This window comes from Pseudophryne corroboree, unplaced genomic scaffold (assembly GCF_028390025.1).
Source record: "Pseudophryne corroboree isolate aPseCor3 unplaced genomic scaffold, aPseCor3.hap2 scaffold_334, whole genome shotgun sequence".
NCBI classification, from domain to species: domain Eukaryota; kingdom Metazoa; phylum Chordata; class Amphibia; order Anura; family Myobatrachidae; genus Pseudophryne; species Pseudophryne corroboree.
The window spans coordinates 54836-74771 of record NW_026970002.1 but is presented as its reverse complement, the minus strand read 5'-3'; the positions used below and the strand labels follow the sequence as shown (position 1 = coordinate 74771).

Genomic DNA, 19936 nt, shown 5'->3' with positions numbered 1-19936 from the left:
TATTAATCGCTCGTGCGAATAGTTATGGACATAAGAAGTTTATGTCCATTTCTATTATTTACTCATACTCAGGTATGCGGCGGGAAACCCAGTTTCCCACCCACCTGAGCTGTTGGAAATCGTCACAGCCCACCTGTATGAATCACCCTATGACCTTTTGTTATGATGCAGGGCCGAATTCCTTCGGCCAATGGACAATGGGATTGTAGGACCATGAGATTGCATTGTGTGTGGGGTATAAATAGGCAGGCTGACCACATCCAGCTCTCACTCTCTCATCAACGGTTATCTGCTGATAGCCGGGAGCTGGATATCGAGGCGCAGGCGATCATACCCTTTGTGCGTAAGTTTCTCTCCGTAATCATTGTCTTTCTGTGAGCCAATTTCTCTCTCTCTCTCTATCTCTCTCTCTCTTCTTTTCTCTTATATCTCTCATAGTATTATAGTATTGTACTGTATTGCATTTAGGTCAGTGTAGTATTGTCTTTTTGTATTTATTGTTTAGTTCTGTGGTTAGGAAGTCCTTGTTATATTGTAGTGTATCATTTGTACTGTTATCCCCTTTTACAAGTATATTAGATATAATACAGTTAATAGGCTTTGGAACCTAAACCAGTATCTGTGTATTTTCTATAGTGTTAAGTGTTCACTTGAGCGTCGGTGACGCTCAAGCAGCTTTGTAGTTAGTCAGGTTACACAAGGTTGCATTTACACCCTGTACTCACATTAAGGTATTCAGTGTATTTCATTGGTATAAGGTTTTAACATAAAGGTATAGTGTTGTGAGCGTCTGCATCGCTGGTGACCTCCTCGTGGTCTCGAGCGTAAGCTACGCCATAGCGAATCATTCCCCTAGACATAGCCAATAACGTGTCCTGTGATCACTGGGCCGCGAGCGAACGTGACGCTTGAGCGTCTCGCCTACGGCTGAGCGATCGCTACGTCAATAGCGTACCATTACGGTACTTCTTAAGTAAACAGCGTACAGTGTTCTTAGCTTCATAAAGGGTTGTTTATACGACAAGGAATTTAGCATTGTCAATTGGGGGCTCGTCCGGGCACTGGATTAATGGCAAACGTAGCTCCAGTAGTTGTGCAAGTAAAAGATGGTAGGATAGCTCCAAAAATCCCACAGTATCCTCTGAAGCCAGAGGTGGAGTTAGGAGTTTTTCCCGTAATAGAGCGCTTGCTACAACAGGGCATTCTAGTAAGAACGTCCAGCACAGCAAATAGTCCCATCTTCCCTGTTAAAAAGAGTGGGGGGAGGGGTTACAGGCTAGTGCAGGATCTAAGGGGGATTAACAAAATAGTTGAGAGTCAGTTCCCCGTAGTGCCTAATCCAGCTGTCATCCTAATGCAAATTCCTCCCACTGCCAAATTTTTCACTGTTATTGACCTCTGCTCCGCTTTCTTTTCGGTACCTCTGCACCCTGACAGCCAATATTTGTTTGCATTCACATACAGAGGAGTCCAATACACGTGGACTCGGTTACCCCAAGGTTTCATAGACAGTCCAAGTATATTTTCTCAGGCTTTGCATGATTGTTTACAGTCTTTCCAACCAGACAGTGGATCAGTATTGATACAGTATGTGGACGATTTATTACTGTGTTCAGATTCACTGGAAGCATCTCTGAAGGATACGAAACAGCTCCTGTTTCATCTTTCAGACACAGGTCACAAGGTTTCCAAAGACAAGTTGCAATTATGCCAAGCTAAGGTAAAATATTTGGGACACTGTCTAACACAAGGACTGAGACACCTGACCGCTGATAGAATCCAAGCCATTAGAGACATGACACTGCCACAAACCCAGCAACAGATCAGGACGTTTTTAGGAATGTGTGGGTATTGCCGTAATTGGATCCCAGGGTTTTCCATATTGGCGCTACCTTTGCAGGAAATGGTCTCTTCAAACAAACCTGATCGGATTTCGCATACAGACGAATCTGAAACAGCATTTGAGAGACTCAAACAGTGCCTAACGCAGGCACCAGCACTAGGTATGCCAGACTATGGGAAACCCTTTGAACTATACGGAACAGAAAGTGCTGGGTGCGCAGCAGGTGTACTAACACAAAAACACGGTGATGCCAGCAGGCCAATTGCATACTACAGCGCTCAGCTAGACACGGTAGCGCGATCCCTCCCCACATGCTTGCGTAGCGTTGCGGCGATAGCATTGCTAGTGACAAAAAGCGAAGATGTCGTGCTAGGCCACAATCTCACAATCCATACACCGCATGCGGTATCTGCCTTATTGAATTCTGCCCAAACCAGACACGTCTCATCAGCAAGGTTTACAAGATGGGAATTGGCATTAATGGCCCCAGTAAACATCACCATAAGGAGATGCAGTGCATTAAATCCTGCAACATTTCTCCCAGGTGTGCCTGGTCAGGCACAAAGGGTGGAAGGTGAGAGTGGTGGGGAAGGAGGATTTAATGCAAAGGAAGATACACATGATTGTATGGAATATTTGACCCAAAATTTTACCGCAAGGCCTGACATCAGTGACAATCCACTAGAAGATGCAGAACTCACGTTCTACACGGATGGTAGTTGTCACAGACAGTCAGACTCGGGAGACTTGTGTACTGGATACGCAGTCGTAGATGACCAAGACACCATAGAAGCGGAACCGCTAGGCCCACCTCACTCAGCCCAGGTTGCTGAACTGGTCGCCCTAACCAGAGCATGTGAATTGGCTAAGGGTAAGTCTGCCAATATCTACACCGATTCTAGATACGCCTTCGGGGTAGTCCATGATTTCGGAGCCCTATGGCGGCTCAGAAATTTCATGACGGCGGCTGGTACACCGATAGCGCATGCAGCTTATATAAAAAGGCTTCTAACAGCGATACAGGAACCCGACAGAGTGGCTGTTATCAAATGTAAAGCACATACATATAGCCAAGACCCAGTGTCACTTGGTAACAGCCGAGCAGACGAAGCCGCAAAGCTTGCAGCTGCTACCCCCACACGGACAGACACCACACAGTTGATGGTATTTAATACCATCAACACACAGAAGTTGTGTGAGATGCAGAATTTGTGTTCCACACAGGAAAGAGCAGTCTGGAAGGCAAAGGGATATGGCCAGGAGTCCTCAGGGCTCTGGACGGATGGACATGGTAAACCAGTGGCCCCCAGGGCATACCTTCCATGTCTGGCTGAAGCAGCTCACGGGCTGACTCATCTAGGCAAGGAGGGGATGTGCAAATTGGTAAGAGCATACTGGTGCGCCCCAGGATTCTCCTCTCATGCGGGTAAAAGAGCAATGTCATGCCTTACCTGTCTGAGAAAGAATATTGGAAAAGCAATACCTACAGAACCATCCCATATCCCACCTGCCGGCGGCCCTTTCCAAGTAATACAAATTGACTTCATTCAATTACCCCCATGTAGAAATTTGAAATATGTACTTGTCTGTATAGATGTTTTCTCGAATTGGGTCGAAGCTTTTCCAGCAGCTACAAATACCGCTATGTTTACAGCTAAGAAAATTGTGCAGGAATTTGTATGTAGATATGGTATCCCTAGAATCATTGAAAGTGATAGGGGTACCCATTTTACAGGTGATGTCTTTCAAGGAATGTGTAAGTTGATGGGAATTGATAGCAAGCTGCACACTCCGTACCGTCCACAGGCGAGTGCGAAGGTCGAAAGAGTGAACAGCACTATTAAAAATAAATTGAGTAAAGTAATGGCAGAGACAGGATTGACGTGGCCAGAAGCTTTACCCATTGTTTTGTATAGCATCAGAACCACTCCCAGGTCCCCTCTTAATCTGTCTCCTTTTGAAATCTTGTTTGGTCGACAACCGCATGTCATGATTAACCCTCAGGATGATTTGAAATGTAACAATGAAGTAACTGTAAAATACTTGATTAACATGAGTAAACAGTTGAGGAATCAAAATGATAATCTGAAGTTGGTGATTCCTGATTTACCAGGTAGTAATTGTCATGACATTGAACCTGGGGATTATGTAATGATACGAAATTTTCTACGCTCAGGTTGTCTTATTGATAGATGGGAAGGACCATACCAGGTCTTATTGACTAGCACCACAGCATTGAAGGTTGCTGAGAGAGAGACTTGGGTCCATTCATCCCACTGCAAGAAGGTTGCTGATCTCGAGAAGTCCCGTGATAAGGAACAGACGGTAGAGGTTGTATCACTGGAGTGTCTGTTCCAGGAGGACTGAGGCGGCACCTGAGCCTTGAAGATCGAAAGCAGCTGTCGACTCCCCTCTCCCCTTTATTGTTTTTCTCCACTTCCCAGCCCCTCTCCCTTAAAATTTCTTTTTCCCCCTTCTCATTCTTCTCTATTTTCTCCTCAAAGATGGACTTGCCCCAAGAGACTGTGATCCGGATTTTGATGTTAACCATGATGTTGACCAGAGCAGTCTGTTCCGGCGAGAGTACCATAGAGGTCGAGAGAGGTTCTGGAATGGGTTCCGATTATGATGATGGAGGCGTAGTTTTCCAAGATCAACCAAACCAACAAGCAAAGGCGAGTATCAGAAAACGATCCGATAGAAGAAATTGTGATGGATTGTTAGCTGAAGAAAATTGTATCTGTAGGCTCTGTGATAATCTGGTTGAAGATGGATGCATAAAGAAATGCCAATCTAGTTTTAATATCCATATGGACCGGCATCCATTGAGTGACTATCACTCTCTAGTGGGTAACGTGTTAAACCAAACAGATTGTTGGGTATGCTCTCAAGTACCTCAGGGTCACAGTAAATCAGGGCTAGTACCATTTCCTTTAACGTTAGGGGAGGTACTTGAGCTAAGTGGTGGGAGACCGGTGGACCGGAGGTTTAACATCTCCAGCCCTCCTAGTTTGAAGCTCCACCAATACCATGTGGATAGGTCCCTCTTATGTTTTAACATCTCCAATCCCAGAAAACCGGGAAATTGGGAAGTGTCATGGAGCAACCTTACCATGACCTTTTCACACAGAGCAGATAGAATGCCTACAGATACAGAGCTCGTACGCCACATAGCCAGTAGAGGAAAATCTTTCCGGTATCGATATACCTTAGGAAATAGGATTACTAGAGTTGGAGAGGTATCACCAGGATACTGTGCACATATCGTACAAACCGATACGTGCATTAGGCAGATGGAAGAATTAGGGTCAGGAGATTTCACCTGGAAGGTTTGTAACATGGTCATGTCCTTCTCCGTCCCATATGTTCTCCCCGATGATGCATATTTCATATGCGGGAGAAAGGCGTACAAGTGGCTTGCCCCAAACTCTGAAGGATTGTGTTATATTGGAAAAGTATTGCCTGAAGTGATGACTGTTACACATGACAAAATGAAGGACATACACCGTGGTGCCCAAGCTCCTTATACTCACACTCATTACGAGCACCGAGTTAAAAGACAACTGTCAGAAAGGTTAGAGCATCCGGCCTCTGATCTTATCCATGAATCCACCGGGATTCAGGTTCTGGTAGCGCTAGATTTCACTCGTACCGCTCGAGGAGTGATGAATTATAGATACATTTCCGCACTCGCCAATTTGTTAGATAATATCACTGAAATGTATGATGACACGTTTAGATACACTGGAAGAGAACTTCAAGCTTACAAAACAGAACTAGTTCAGCATAGGATGGTTCTTAATTATCTTACAGCAGTAACAGGCGGATATTGTGTTACATTGGCAACACAGTACGGCATAAAGTGTTGCACGTATATCACAAATAGCACCGAGGATCCGGTAGACGTCATAGACCAAAAGATGGACGATATTCTGCAATTAAAGTGGGAATTTCGTCGAAAACACAATCTCACCCTTGCTGCTGTAGGTAATGAGCTGACTGGTTGGGTGTCATGGTTGAACCCGCGAAATTGGTTCTCCGGTTTGGGAGACTGGGCTCAAGGAGTCATAATGGATGTTGGAAAGTTTCTACTATGTATCTTGGGTGTTGTTATATCGATTGGATTGATATTTAGATGCGGGCAGGCTTTAATGAGGTGCAAACAAAGTACAAAAGTGATGAGCTTGAGGAGTGAGGAAACCGTAATTAACCTGGATTTGATTTATGACCCAATGATAGAAACCAGAATGTGATGAAAATGCGATTATACGGTCCGTTTCTTTCACCTGTTTTTCTGCTTTTCTCCAAGATACAAAGACCCCCTTGGACGAGGAAGTTGACGAGACGCTATACAGACAACAGACAAGCACCAAAGAAGAAGATTTGACAACTTTAAATATGGACACTTGATGAACTTTGCCATGGATCCCCAGTTTCCCTAGTATTTTTAAACTCACGCTAGCCCAACATTTTTTGTAAATCTGATGGCTCAGACAAAGCTATTTGCTCATGCCCAAGGAGCAATACAGCGCAAAGAAGACGACTCTCAACAGATACCGAACACAACTTCAACAACAGATGTACATTTCCCTGACATAGAATATCATTGCATTTTTCGTAAGTGTTCTTTATCTTCATCTCTACAACCCCCAGGTAACGACACACATAGACGATAGGGAATACAGGCACAGATAGCAGCAACCACATACCTCCCCCATTCATGTATCATCAACTAAAATGTGCATCCCCATTTTGTTACAACCACAGCCGAAATGAGCTCGGTAGAGTTTGACAGCCCATCCACAGACCTGTACCACAGGACAAGAAGGAATTCAAATGTATACTTCGCAATACCTCGAAGCTTGATCTACCACACGTACGGCACGATGATACATGACCCTCCAAACATGGACTCATACACACATGCTTCTACTTTCTCACTAGGTCATACCCTCTTCACACCTACTCCACTCTTCTCCCCTACCCAACCATGGAAATCAATTAACCCCTGACTTACATTTTTCTCCTTAAATGTTTTGTGGCAGTTATTGTTGACTGCCAAAGGGTGGACTGTCAAAGTCAGAAAAATGTCTCAATGCACGTTGCCATATTTGCACCGCACACTGGTCCGCGCTGCGCGTGCGTACGCTCTCCCGTGGAGGCGCATACCCGCAATAGCGTACACTCGCAGGCGCGGTATGCGCATTTACGGTAGAGTTTACGTAGTCGTAGCGTGCGACTCATTCGTTACATATTTTCACAATTAATGTAGTTTATAGATCATGGTCCCTTTGATAGATTCTGAAAGTTTGGTTAAAATACAATGTCCCAGAGCTGAGGAATCCCTCTTTATATCGTACGAAGGGTCTAACAGGAATCATACAGCAGTGTTTGGTACCCATCGGAAGAGTATTTAATTAGCAATATTCCGGTGTTGGTTTGGAGCGTATTAATCGCTCGTGCGAATAGTTATGGACATAAGAAGTTTATGTCCATTTCTATTATTTACTCATACTCAGGTATGCGGCGGGAAACCCAGTTTCCCACCCACCTGAGCTGTTGGAAATCGTCACAGCCCACCTGTATGAATCACCCTATGACCTTTTGTTATGATGCAGGGCCGAATTCCTTCGGCCAATGGACAATGGGATTGTAGGACCATGAGATTGCATTGTGTGTGGGGTATAAATAGGCAGGCCGACCACATCCAGCTCTCACTCTCTCATCAACGGTTATCTGCTGATAGCCGGGAGCTGGATATCGAGGCGCAGGCGATCATACCCTTTGTGCGTAAGTTTCTCTCCGTAATCATTGTCTTTCTGTGAGCCAATTTCTCTCTCTCTCTCTATCTCTCTCTCTTCTTTTCTCTTATATCTCTCATAGTATTATAGTATTGTACTGTATTGCATTTAGGTCAGTGTAGTATTGTCTTTTTGTATTTATTGTTTAGTTCTGTGGTTAGGAAGTCCTTGTTATATTGTAGTGTATCATTTGTACTGTTATCCCCTTTTACAAGTATATTAGATATAATACAGTTAATAGGCTTTGGAACCTAAACCAGTATCTGTGTATTTTCTATAGTGTTAAGTGTTCACTTGAGCGTCGGTGACGCTCAAGCAGCTTTGTAGTTAGTCAGGTTACACAAGGTTGCATTTACACCCTGTACTCACATTAAGGTATTCAGTGTATTTCATTGGTATAAGGTTTTAACATAAAGGTATAGTGTTGTGAGCGTCTGCATCGCTGGTGACCTCCTCGTGGTCTCGAGCGTAAGCTACGCCATAGCGAATCATTCCCCTAGACATAGCCAATAACGTGTCCTGTGATCACTGGGCCGCGAGCGAACGTGACGCTTGAGCGTCTCGCCTACGGCTGAGCGATCGCTACGTCAATAGCGTACCATTACGGTACTTCTTAAGTAAACAGCGTACAGTGTTCTTAGCTTCATAAAGGGTTGTTTATACGACAAGGAATTTAGCATTGTCACCTGGTTGCTGGGTCACTGCAGCGGAGGCTCCAGTTTCTTCCTAAGGTCAGTCACACACACACCGCCCTTCCGGATCACGAGGCCGCTGATGAAGGGGAGCGTGGCCGCAGGGGGTGGACCGTGTGCGCACTGGCGTGGACACTGATTACTGGGCAGCCGCTCCACTAGCCACCAGGTACAGTTAAGGAGCACAGGTCTGGGAGTTTTACTCCTATATTAACCCAATTTTGTACTGCCCGCAGCGCATTGTGATAGGTAATAGGGCCTGATTCAGGTTGGAATGCAATCACAATAAGCGATCCAACTGCAAAAATTGCTAACAGCATACGCATGTGCCTGCATTTTCTGCGGCACCCCGCAGAGAATGCGATCGCCTCTGCCTGTCAATCGGGGCGGGGGGGGAAGAGGGGGGTCAGCAACACTCCATTTCCAAGTCAGGGATGGAGCGGTGCGGGGGCAAGGCTTCAAAATGGGGTCTGCAACGGAGGAGACACAGGGGGCGTGGTCACAGCGGCTGTATGACATCACATTCAGCCGCTGTGATCACAAAAATGGTGGCGGCTTCCTGCGCGCACATACAGTTTGCACCAGCAGGAGGCTACACCATTTTTTATGATCACGCTGAACTGCAGTGCGACTGCAATTACAGCATGGTCAAGAATGGAGGCGTCATGCTGGGTGGCCATGCCCTGTCACTGTGCAGGAGCCAGCACCGCACACACACTAGTCCCCGGGTGCAGCCCCCAACCCCCGGGACACCCGGAGCAACAAAATGTAGATTCAGGCCACCAGGCCACGCCCCTACCTATGAAACCATGCCTCCTTTTTACCATTGCGCTGCTTATCTGCGCGCACTGCATTACAATCTCCTTCGCCACCTCTCTGGGTGTCACCAGTGATAGTGACACCTCTGCCATGCTTGTAGCAGCTGGTCCTAAGATCTACGCCTCAAGCCCTGAGTGTTTGCCCTTGTGACTTGTTGATCATCATAGCGAAGCAGATGCTTACAGAAAACTGCAGGGGCTTAGATTGAAAATAAAAAAATTGATGGGTATAAGGTAGAGAGGAGCGGGTTCGGTTCTCCGAGAACCGAATTCCCGACGAACTCCATGTGGTTTACACTGGTCCGAGGCAGGCTCGGTTGTTCCCGCCTGACTCGGAAAACCTGAACAAGGGAAAATGTCATCATCCCGCTGTCGGATTCTCTCGAGATTCGGATTCCATATAAAGAGCTGCGCGTTGCCGCCATTTTTACTCGTGCATTGAAGAGAGAGCGGAGAGGACGTGGCTATGTTCTCTCAGTGGAAATCTCAATATCAGTGCTCAGTATCAGTGGTTACTTATTGCTGCTCAGTAATACTAGTAGTGTGTCTCTCCTGCTCAGTGTCAGTTCTCAGTAGTATCCTCATCAGTGCTCAGTATCACTGCTCATTGTCTTGTGCTGCATTGTGGTGCTCAGCATACTACAGTACATTACTAATAGTCCAGTGCTGCATCTTGCTGCTCAGTGTCAGTTCTAGTATCCTCATCAGTGCTCACTATCACTGCTCATTACATTGTGGTGTTCTGTATACTACAGTAACATAGTAATATAGTAACATATAGTAACATAGTTTTTGAGGTTGAATAGAGGCAAATTGCCCATCGTGTTCAACCTGTTTTAAGTTGTGATGATTCTACATACTTGCTGAATAATGTTTTATGACTAGTTAGCTACTATAACTCATGTTACCCCCGGATTAACCATGTTGATATTTTAAGTATTATAACCTTGGATAGCTTTTTCATTCAGAAATGTATCCATTCCTTTTTTAAATCCAATTACAGAGTCCGCCATTACCACCTTCCCTGGCAGGGAATTCCACATCCTGATTGCCCTAACAGTGAACATCATAATATCTCACCTGGCAGGTAAGTAGGAGTTGGGCTAGAGCTGTGGAGGATTGCTGCTCGGGCACCCCCTGTCAAGTGAAGGAGATCCAACTGAGGCAGCACAAGGGAACTCTCGAAAGAAGAACAAGGCTAGAGGAAGATCTGAGACAAAGAAATCTGACTTTTACCAGAGCTGACCAGAGGAAAGCACAAACGCAGTCCCCCACTACCACAAATAATGCAGTCGAGTTTCCCACATTTGGGGAAATCACAGGGGTCAGCATACCCAGAGTGCAATGAATGAACCTCACCCTGGGAGAACAATCTTCATGACCATGGTATCTCCTATGCAAAATAAGTATGATTTGGGATAGGGCTGGGGAGGGCCGCTGCTCAGGCACATCTCTGTCAAGTAAAGGAGATTCAACTGAGGCAACACAAGGGAACTCTCATCTGGGGACAACAACTGCAGGGAGAACACATATTTTCAGATGAACATGGGAGGGCAGAAGGCTGCCTAACACTGAAGCACCCCCAAACAACAAACCAAATGCAACTACTAGTGCAAGCATTCCTGGGGGAAGGCCTGCAGCAGATGGATTTGCATATGGTGATGTCATCCAAGCAGTGGGTCAAAGTTGGCTTCAACCCTCGTCTGCATATGAAAATAAAAAAGGGGTGTGCAGGGCATGGCGGCCTTTTGCGGCGCTTGGATGACCCCTAGTTTGCATTAAACACCTCCACCTTCCTTCGGTGTGGGGCTCATGCTGGCTATGCCCCAGCCCCTGAAGCATTCAAGCTGATTTCTTGCAGCAGCTGGGCACTGTAACAGCTCCAGAGCTGCTCTGTAAAGCAAGTAAAAGGGTGTGGGCCCTGCAGCACTACCTGTAGTTTGCATTGTGCGTTGGAAGGCACAAAGTAAGCAGACGGGAGAAGTCAGGATAGTGCACAAGGGCATAGAAGGGAGCGGCTCAAGAAAAGAGAAGTGGAAACAGACAGCAAACTAGGCTGGAGAGAGACCTGAGACAAAGAGATCTGAATTATACGAGTAGCCGACCAGAGGAAACACAAATTATGTAGTCAAGTGTCCCACATTTGGGGAAATCGTAGGAGCAGCACACCCAGAGTGCAATGGGTGAGCCTTGCCCTGGGAGAAGCACCTTCCTGATCATAGTATCTCACCTGGCAGGTAAGTAGGAGTTGGGCTAGAGCTGGGGAGGGTCGCTGCTCGGGCACCCCCCTGTCAAGTGAAGGAAATCCAACTGAGGCAGCACAAGGAAACTCTCAAAAAAAGAACAAGGCTAGAGGAAGATCTGAGACAAAGAAATCTGACTTTTACCAGAGCTGACCAGAGGAAAGCACAAACACAGTCCCCCACTACCACAAATAATGCAGTCGAGTTTCCCACATTTGGGGAAATCACAGGGGTCAGCATACCCAGAATGCAATGAATGAACCTCACCCTGGAAGAACAATCTTCATGACCATGGTATCTCCTATGCAAAATAAGTATGATTTGGGATAGGGCTGGGGATGGCCGCTGCTCAGGCACATCTCTGTCAAGTAAAGGAGATTCAACTGAGGCAGCACAAGAGAACTCTCATCTGGGGACAACAACTGCAGGGAGAACACATATTTTCAGATGAACATGGGAGAGCAGAAGGCTGCCTAATACTGAAGCACCCCAAACAACAAACCAAATGCAACAACTAGTACAAGCATTCCTGGGGGAAGGTCTGCAGAAGACGTATTTGCATACGGTGATGTCATCCAAGCAGTGGGCCAAAGTTGGCTGGAACCCTCATCTGCATATGAAAAGAGAAAAGGGGTATGCAGGGCATGGCGGCCTTTTGCGGCGCTTGGATGACCCTTAGTTCGCATTAAACACCTCCACCCTCCGTCGGTGTGGGGCTCATGTTGGCTATGCCCCAGCCCATGAAGCATTCAAGCTGATTTCTTGCAGCAGCTGGGCACTGTAACAGCTCCAGAGCTGCTCTGAAAGGCAAGTAAAAGGGTGTGGGCCCTGCAGCACTACCTGTAGTTTGCATTGTGCGTTGGAAGGCACAAAGTAAGCAGACAGGAGAAGTCAGGAGAGTGCACAAGGGCATAGAAGGCAGCGGCTCAAGAAAAGAGAAGTGGAAACAGACAGCAAACTAGGCTGGAGAGAGACCTGAGACAAAGAGATCTGAATTATACGAGAGCCGACCAGGGGAAACGCAAATTATGCAGTCAAGTTTCCCACATTTGGGGAAATCGCAGGAGCAGCACACCCAGAGTGCAATGGGTGAGCCTTGCCCTGGGAGAAGCACCTTCATGATCATAGTATCTCACCTGGCAGTTATGTAGGAGTTGGGCTAGAGCTGGGGAGGGTCGCTGCTCGGGTACCCCCCTGTCAAGTGAAGGAGATCAAACTGAGGCAGCACAATGGAACTCTCGAAAGAAGAACAAGGCTAGAGGAAGATCTGAGACAAAGAAATCTGACTTTTACCAGAGCTGACCAGAGGAAAACACAAACACAGTCCCCCACTACCACAAATAATGCAGTTGAGTTTCCCACATTTGGGGAAATCACAGGGGTCAGCATACCCAGAATGCAATGAATGAACCTCACCCTGGGAGAACAATCTTTATGACCATGGTATCTCCTATGCAAAATAAGTATGATTTGGGATAGGGCTGGGGAGGGCCGCTGCTCAGGCACATCTCTGTCAAGTAAAGGAGATTCAACTGAGGCAGCACAAGGGAACTCTCATCTGGGGACAACAACTGCCGGGAGAACACATATTTTCAGATGAACATGGGAGGGCAGAAGGCTGCCTAATACTGAAGCACCCCCAAACAACAAACCAAATGCAACAACTAGTACAAGCATTCCTGGGGGAAGGTCTGCAGAAGACGGATTTGCATACAGTGATGTCATCCAAGCAGTGGGCCAAAGTTGGCTGGAACCCTCATCTGCATATGAAAAGAGAAAAGGGGTATGCAGGGCATGGCGGCCTTTTGCGGCGCTTGGATGACCCTTAGTTCGCATTAAACACCCCCACCCTACTTCGGTGTGGGGCTCATGTTGGCCATGCCCCTGCCCCTGAAGCATTCAAGCTGATTTCTTGCAGCAGCTTGGCACTGTAACAGCTCCAGAGCTGCTCTGTAAGGCAAGTAAAAGGGTGTGGGCCCTGCAGCACTACCTGTAGTTTGCATTGTGCATCGGAAGGCACAAAGTAAGCAGACAGGAGGAGAAGTCAGGACAGTGCACAAGGGTATAGAAGGGAGGGGCTCAAGAAAAAAGAAGTGGAAACAGACAGCAAACTAGGCTGGAGAGAGACCTGAGACAAAGAGATCTGAATTATATGAGAGCCGACTAGGGGAAACACAAATTATGCAATCAAGTTTCCCATATTTGGGGAAATCGCAGGGGCAGCACACCCAGAGTGCAATGGGTGAGCCTTGCCCTGGGAGAAGCAACTTCATGATCATAGTATCTCACCTGGCAGGTAAGTAGGAGTTGGGCTAGAGCTGGGGAGGGTCGCTGCTCGGGCACCCCCCTGTCAAGTGAAGGAGATCCAACTGAGGCAGCACAAGGGAACTCTTGAAAGAAGAACAAGGCTAGAGGAAGATCTGAGACAAAGAAATCTGACTTTTACCAGAGCTGACCAGAGGAAAGCACAAACACAGTCCCCCACTACCACAAATAATGCAGTTGAGTTTCCCACATTTGGGGAAATCACAGAGGTCAGCATACCCAGAACGCAATGAATGAACCTAACCGTGGGAGAACAATCTTCATGACCATGGTATCTCCTATGCAAAATAAGTATGATTTGGGATAGGGCTGGGGAGGGCCGCTGCTCAGGCACATCTCTGTCAAGTAAAGGAGATTCAACTGAGGCAGCACAAGGGAACTCTCATCTGGGGACAACAACTGCAGGGAGAACACATATTTTCAGATGAACATGGGAGGGCAGAAGGCTGCCTAATACTGAAGCACCCCAAAACAACAAACCAAATGCAACAACTAGTGCAAGCATTCCTGGGGGAAGGCCTGCCGCAGATGGATTTGCATATGGTGATGTCATCCAAGCAGTGGGTCAAAGTTGGCTTCAACCCTCGTCTGCATATGAAAAGAGAAAAGGGGCATGCAGGGCATGGCGGCCTTTTGCGGCGCTTGGCTGACCCCTAGTTTGCATTAAACACCTCCACCCTCCGTCGGTGTGGGGCTCATGTTGGCTATGCCCCAGCCCCTGAAGCATTCAAGCTGATTTCTTGCTGCAGCTGGGCACTGTAACAGCTCCAGAGCTGCTCTGTAAGGCAAGTAAAAGGGTGTGGGCCCTGCAGCACTACCTGTAGTTTGCATTGTGCGTTGGAAGGCACAAAGTAAGCAGACAGGAGAAGTCTGGAGAGTGCACAAGGGCATAGAAGGCAGCGGCTCAAGAAAAGAGAAGTGGAAACAGACAGCAAACTAGGCTGGAGAGAGACCTGAGACAAAGAGATCTGAATTATACGAGAGCCGACCAGGGGAAACACAAATTATGCAGTCAAGTTTCCCACAGGAGTATATAGGATACGACCCAGTGGTACCTGACGACATAGATACTAACAGCTATTTAATAACATTACGCTAGAAAGTGATTATTAGCAACATATATATCTATATAAACAACCCCGCCAGGGTTGTGCCTTCAAAAATAATCACACACGGACACGCTTTTTAAACCTTTTTTTCACATCTCTTTATTCTTCTTATGCACATGTATGTTAGTTCTGTGATTTTAACCTTTATGTTTCACTGCAGTTTGGGATAATAATATTAATATTTATCCAATTTTAATACATACTTAATAAAGGTTATATTTTATGATTCATTCATTCTGTCCAGTGCGTCAACAGTGCAGATTTCTTCTTGTTTTTTCTCCCAAATTCTATAACAATGACAGTAAATGTTGTTTCTTTTCAAACATAACTTTCTTGACCATGCTTCTTGCTTGAAAGATCTGGGAGCACATGGAAAACAGTACAAACCATGCAGTATCACAAGAGCCTTTATTTGATATTTCATGAAGATAGAGCAGAATTGAGGACACGTCAACTATTTCTGCCGAAGGTGGTTCATCTTTCCACATGGTGCCTTTGGCCACTGACACCTTCGTTGAGTCAAAGTCTCTGGCTGTGGTCAGAACTTTGAAAATTTATGTCACCAGAACGGTTCAGATTAGGAAAACAGAGGCTCTGTTTGTCCTGTATGCTCCCAACAGGATTGGGTGTCCTGCTTCCATGTAGACAATTATGCGCTGGATCTGTGGTAAGATTCAGCATGCTCATTCCACGGCAGGATTGCCGTTACTGAATTAGGTGAAGACCCATTCTACTAGAAAGGTGGGTTCATCCTGGGCAGCTGGTCGGGGAGTCTCGGCATTGCAACTTTGCCGAGCAGCTATTTAGTAAACACTTTTGCTAAGTTTTACAAGTTTTAGAGTAAAGGAGATTCAACTGAGGCAGCACAAGGGAACTCTCATCTGGGGACAACAACTGCAGTGAGAACACATATTTTCAGATGAACATGGGAGGGCAGAAGGCTGCCTAATACTGAAGCACCCCCAAACAACAAACCAAATGCAACAACTAGTACAAGCATTCCTGGGGGAAGGTCTGCAGAAGACGGATATGCATATAGTGATGTCATCCAAGCAGTGGGCCAAAGTTGGCTGGAACCCTCATCTGCATATGAAAAGAGAAAAGGGGTATGCAGGGCATGGCGGCCTTTTGCGGCGCTTGGATGACCCTTAGTTCGCATTAAACACCCCCACCCTCCTTCGGTGTGGGGCTCATGTTGGCCATGCCCCAGCCCCTGAAGCATTCAAGCTGATTTCTTGCAGCAGCTTGGCACTGTAACAGCTCCAGAGCTGCTCTGTAAGGCAAGTAAAAGGGTGTGGGCCCTGCAGCACTACCTGTAGTTTGCATTGTGCATTGGAAGGCACAAAGTAAGCAGACAGGAGGAGAAGTCAGGATAGTCCACAAGGGTATAGAAGGGAGGGGCTCAAGAAAAAAGAAGTGGAAACAGACAGCAAACTAGGCTGGAGAGAGACCTGAGACAAAGAGATCTGAATTATATGAGAGCCGACCAGGGGAAACACAAATTATGCAGTCAAGTTTCCCACATTTGGGGAAATCGCAGGGGCAGCACACCCAGGTGAGATACTATAATCAGGAAGGTGCTTCTCCCAGGGCAAGGCTCACCCATTGCACACTGGGTGTGCTGCTCCTACGATTTCCCCAAATGTGGGACACTTGACTGCATAATTTGTGTTTCCTCTGGTCGGCTCTCGTATAATTCAGATCTCTTTGTCTCAGGTCTCTCTCCAGCCTAGTTTGCTCTCTGTTTCCACTTCTTTTTTCTTGAGCCCCTCCCTTCTATACCCTTGTGCACTATCCTGACTTCTCCTCCCGTCTGCTTACTTTGTGCCTTCCAATGCACAATGCAAACTACAGGTAGTGCTGCAGGGCCCACACCCTTTTACTTGCCTTACAGAGCAGCTCTGGAGCTGTTACAGTGCCCAGCTGCTGCAAGAAATCAGCTTGAATGCTTCATGGGATGGGGCATGGCCAACATGAGCCCCACACCAAAGGAGGGTGGGGGTGTTTAATGCGATCTAGGGGTCATCCAAGCACCGCAAAAGGCCGCCATGCCCTGCACGCCCCTTTTCTCTTTTCATATGCAGATGAGGGTTGAAGCCAACTTTGACCCACTGCTTGGATAACATCACCATATGCAAATCCATCTGCTGCAGGCCTTCCCCCAGGAATGCTTGCACTAGTTGTTGCATTTGGTTTGTTGTTTGGGGGTGCTTCAGTATTAGGCAGCCTTCTGCCCTCCCATGTTCATCTGAAAATATGTGTTCTCCCTGCAGTTGTTGTCCCCATATGAGAGTTCCCTTGTGCTGCCTCAGTTGAATCTCCTTTACTTGACAGAGATGTGCCTGAGCAGCGGCCCTCCCCAGCCCTATCCCAAATCATACTTATTTTGCATAGGAGACACCATGGTCATGAAAATTGTTCACCCAGGGTGAGGTTCATTCATTGCATTCTGGGTATGCTGACCCCTGTGATTTACCCAAATGTGGGAAACTCGCCTGCATTATTTGTGGTAGTTGGGGACTGTGTTTGTGTTTTCCGCTGGTCAGCTCTGGTAAAAGTCAGATTTCTTTGTCTCAGATCTTCCTCTAGCCTTGTTCTTCTTTCGAGAGTTCCATTGTGCTGCCTCAGTTGGATCTCCTTCACTTGACAGGGGGGTGCCCGAGCAGCGACCCTCCCCAGCTCTAGCCCAACTCCTACTTACCTGCCAGGTGAGATACTATGATCTTGAAGGTGCTTCTCCCAGGGCAAGGCTCAACCATTGCACTCTGGGTGTGCTGCCCCTGCGATTTCCCCAAATATGGGAAACTTGACTGCATAATTTGTGTTTCCCCTGGTCGGCTCTCGTATAATTCAGATCTCTTTGTCTCAGGTCTCTCTCCAGCCTAGTTTGCTGTCTGTTTCCACTTCTCTTTTCTTCAGCCGCTCCCTTCTATGCCCTTGCGCACTATCCTGACTTCTCCCGTCTGCTTACTTTGTGCCTTCCAACGCACAATGCGAACTACAGGTAGTGCTGCAGGGCCCACACCCTTTTATTTGCCTTACAGAGCAGCTCTGGAGCTGTTACAGTGCCCAGCTGCTGCAAGAAATCAGCTTGAATGCTTCAGGGGCTGGGGCATAGCCAACATGAGCCCCACACCGAAGGAAGGTGGAGGTGTTTAATGCGAACTAGGGGTCATCCAAGCGCCGCAAAAGGCCGCCATGCCCTGTATAACCCTTTTCTCTTTTCATATGCAGATGAGGGTTCCAGCCAACTTTGGCCCACTGCTTGGATGACATCACCGTATGCAAATTCGTCTCCTGCAGACCTTCCCCCAGGAATGCTTGTACTAGTTATTGCATATGGTTTGATATTTGATGGTGCTTCAGTATTAATGTAAAAATGTGGTCTCCCTGCAGTTGTTGTCCCCAGACGAGAGTTCCCTTGTGCTTCCTCAGTTGAATCTCCTTAACTTGACGGGGGAGGGGCTTGCCCGAGCAGCCACCCTCCCCAGCCCTATCCCAACTCATACTTATTTTGCATATGAGATCTCTATATCATGAAGATTGTTTTCACAGGGTGAAGTTCATCCATTATATTTTAAAATAGGAAGGTTCAAATTACATATTTGAATTGCATCTATGTGCTGGATTCAAATGTCCCCCCCCCCTTCCTTTCTCAATTGTGCCCGTCAGCAGCTATTCTAAGGTTGCTGCCAATGGGTGTGACACATTAATTTCTTCTGTGGGGTACACTGGACTCCACAAGGATTCACATTGGGGTGTAGAGTAGGATCTTGATCTGAGGCACCAACCGGCTCAAAGCTTTTGACTGTTCCCAAGATGCTCAGCGCATTCTCCTCTATAACCCCGCTTCCATGAACAGGGAGCTCAGTTTGTAGTTGGTGCCTTCAGTAGCAGGCCACTTAACAGGGGCCTGCCTCAGGCAGCCTATTCTTAGCTATTAATTTTGACAAGAAAATAAGAACTTTTTTTATGAAAATCTACAAGGGCTGCAGCAGGCTAGGTCTAATAGACATCTTTACTGCAGCTTCATCACTCCCAGCGGCGCTGTATACTCCCGTGCCCTGGTTGCTGGGTCACTGCAGCGGAGGCTCCGGTTTCTTCCTAAGGTCAGTCACACACGCACCGCCCTTCCGGATCACGAGGCCGCTGATGAAGGGGAGCGTGGCCGTAGGGGGTGGACCGTGTGCGCACTGGCGTGGACACTGATTACTGGGCAGCCGCTCCACGAGCCACCAGGTACAGTTAAGGAGCACAGGTCTGGGGTTTTTTCTCCCATATTAAACCAATTTTGTACTGCCCGCAGCGCATTGTGATAGGTAATAGGGCCTGATTCAGGTTGGATTGCAATCACAGTAAGCGATCCAACTGCAAAAATTGCTAAGAGCATACGCATGTGCCTGCATTTTCTGCGGCACCCCGCAGAGAATGCGATCGCCTCTGCCTGTCAATCGGGGCAGGGGGGGAGAGGGGGGTTAGCAACACTCCATTTCCAAGTCAGGGATGGAGCGGTGCGGGGGCAAGGCTTCAAAATGGGGTCTGCAACGGAGGAGACACAGGGGGCGTGGTCACAGCGGCTGTATGACATCACATTCAGCCGCTGTGATCACAAAAATGGTGGCGGCTTCCTGCGCGCACATACAGTCTGCACCAGCAGGAGGCTACACCATTTTTTATGATCACGCTGAACTGCAGTGCGACTGCAATTACAGATTGGTCAAGAAGGGAGGCGTCATGCTGGGTGGCCATGTCCTGTCACTGTGCAGGAGCCAGCACCGCTCACACACTAGTCCCAGGGTGCAGCCCCAACCCCCGGGACACCCGGAGCAACAAAATGTAGATTCAGGCCACCAGGCCACGCCCCTACCTATGAAACCATGCCTCCTTTTTACCATTGCGCTGCTTATCTGCGCGCACTGCATTACAATCTCCTTCGCCACCTCTCTGGGTGTCACCAGTGATAGTGACACCTCTGCCATGCTTGTAGCAGCTGGTCCTAAGATCTACGCCTCAAGCCCTGAGTGTTTGCCCTTGTGACTTGTTGATCATCATAGCGAAGCAGATGCTTACAGAAAACTGCAGGGGCTTAGATTGAAAATAAAAAA

General features: G+C 47.3%; 9 non-coding genes and 1 pseudogene across 9 annotated transcripts; 3 read left to right on the top strand and 7 right to left on the bottom strand.

The window, feature by feature from the left end:
* Positions 1-10400: 10400 nt before the first annotated feature.
* LOC135019139 (U1 spliceosomal RNA) lies at positions 10401-10564 on the bottom strand. Its single transcript, XR_010216734.1, has one exon. It is a non-coding gene; the product is annotated as a U1 spliceosomal RNA (small nuclear RNA).
* A 671-nt stretch (positions 10565-11235) lies between these two features.
* Positions 11236-11399, bottom strand: LOC135019395 (U1 spliceosomal RNA). Its single transcript, XR_010216967.1, has one exon. It is a non-coding gene; the product is annotated as a U1 spliceosomal RNA (small nuclear RNA).
* A 152-nt stretch (positions 11400-11551) lies between these two features.
* LOC135019542 (U1 spliceosomal RNA) lies at positions 11552-11715 on the bottom strand. The gene has a single exon (XR_010217090.1). It is a non-coding gene; the product is annotated as a U1 spliceosomal RNA (small nuclear RNA).
* A 670-nt stretch (positions 11716-12385) lies between these two features.
* Positions 12386-12548, bottom strand: LOC135019433 (U1 spliceosomal RNA). The gene has a single exon (XR_010216995.1). It is a non-coding gene; the product is annotated as a U1 spliceosomal RNA (small nuclear RNA).
* A 152-nt stretch (positions 12549-12700) lies between these two features.
* Positions 12701-12864, bottom strand: LOC135019539 (U1 spliceosomal RNA). The gene has a single exon (XR_010217087.1). It is a non-coding gene; the product is annotated as a U1 spliceosomal RNA (small nuclear RNA).
* A 702-nt stretch (positions 12865-13566) lies between these two features.
* Positions 13567-13701, bottom strand: LOC135019429 (U1 spliceosomal RNA; annotated as a pseudogene).
* A 152-nt stretch (positions 13702-13853) lies between these two features.
* LOC135019251 (U1 spliceosomal RNA) lies at positions 13854-14017 on the bottom strand. Its single transcript, XR_010216843.1, has one exon. It is a non-coding gene; the product is annotated as a U1 spliceosomal RNA (small nuclear RNA).
* Positions 14018-16378: 2361 nt separating this feature from the next.
* On the top strand, positions 16379-16534 carry LOC135019453 (U1 spliceosomal RNA). Its single transcript, XR_010217003.1, has one exon. It is a non-coding gene; the product is annotated as a U1 spliceosomal RNA (small nuclear RNA).
* A 674-nt stretch (positions 16535-17208) lies between these two features.
* On the top strand, positions 17209-17372 carry LOC135019261 (U1 spliceosomal RNA). Its single transcript, XR_010216853.1, has one exon. It is a non-coding gene; the product is annotated as a U1 spliceosomal RNA (small nuclear RNA).
* A 152-nt stretch (positions 17373-17524) lies between these two features.
* On the top strand, positions 17525-17687 carry LOC135019419 (U1 spliceosomal RNA). The gene has a single exon (XR_010216985.1). It is a non-coding gene; the product is annotated as a U1 spliceosomal RNA (small nuclear RNA).
* Positions 17688-19936: the final 2249 nt, after the last annotated feature.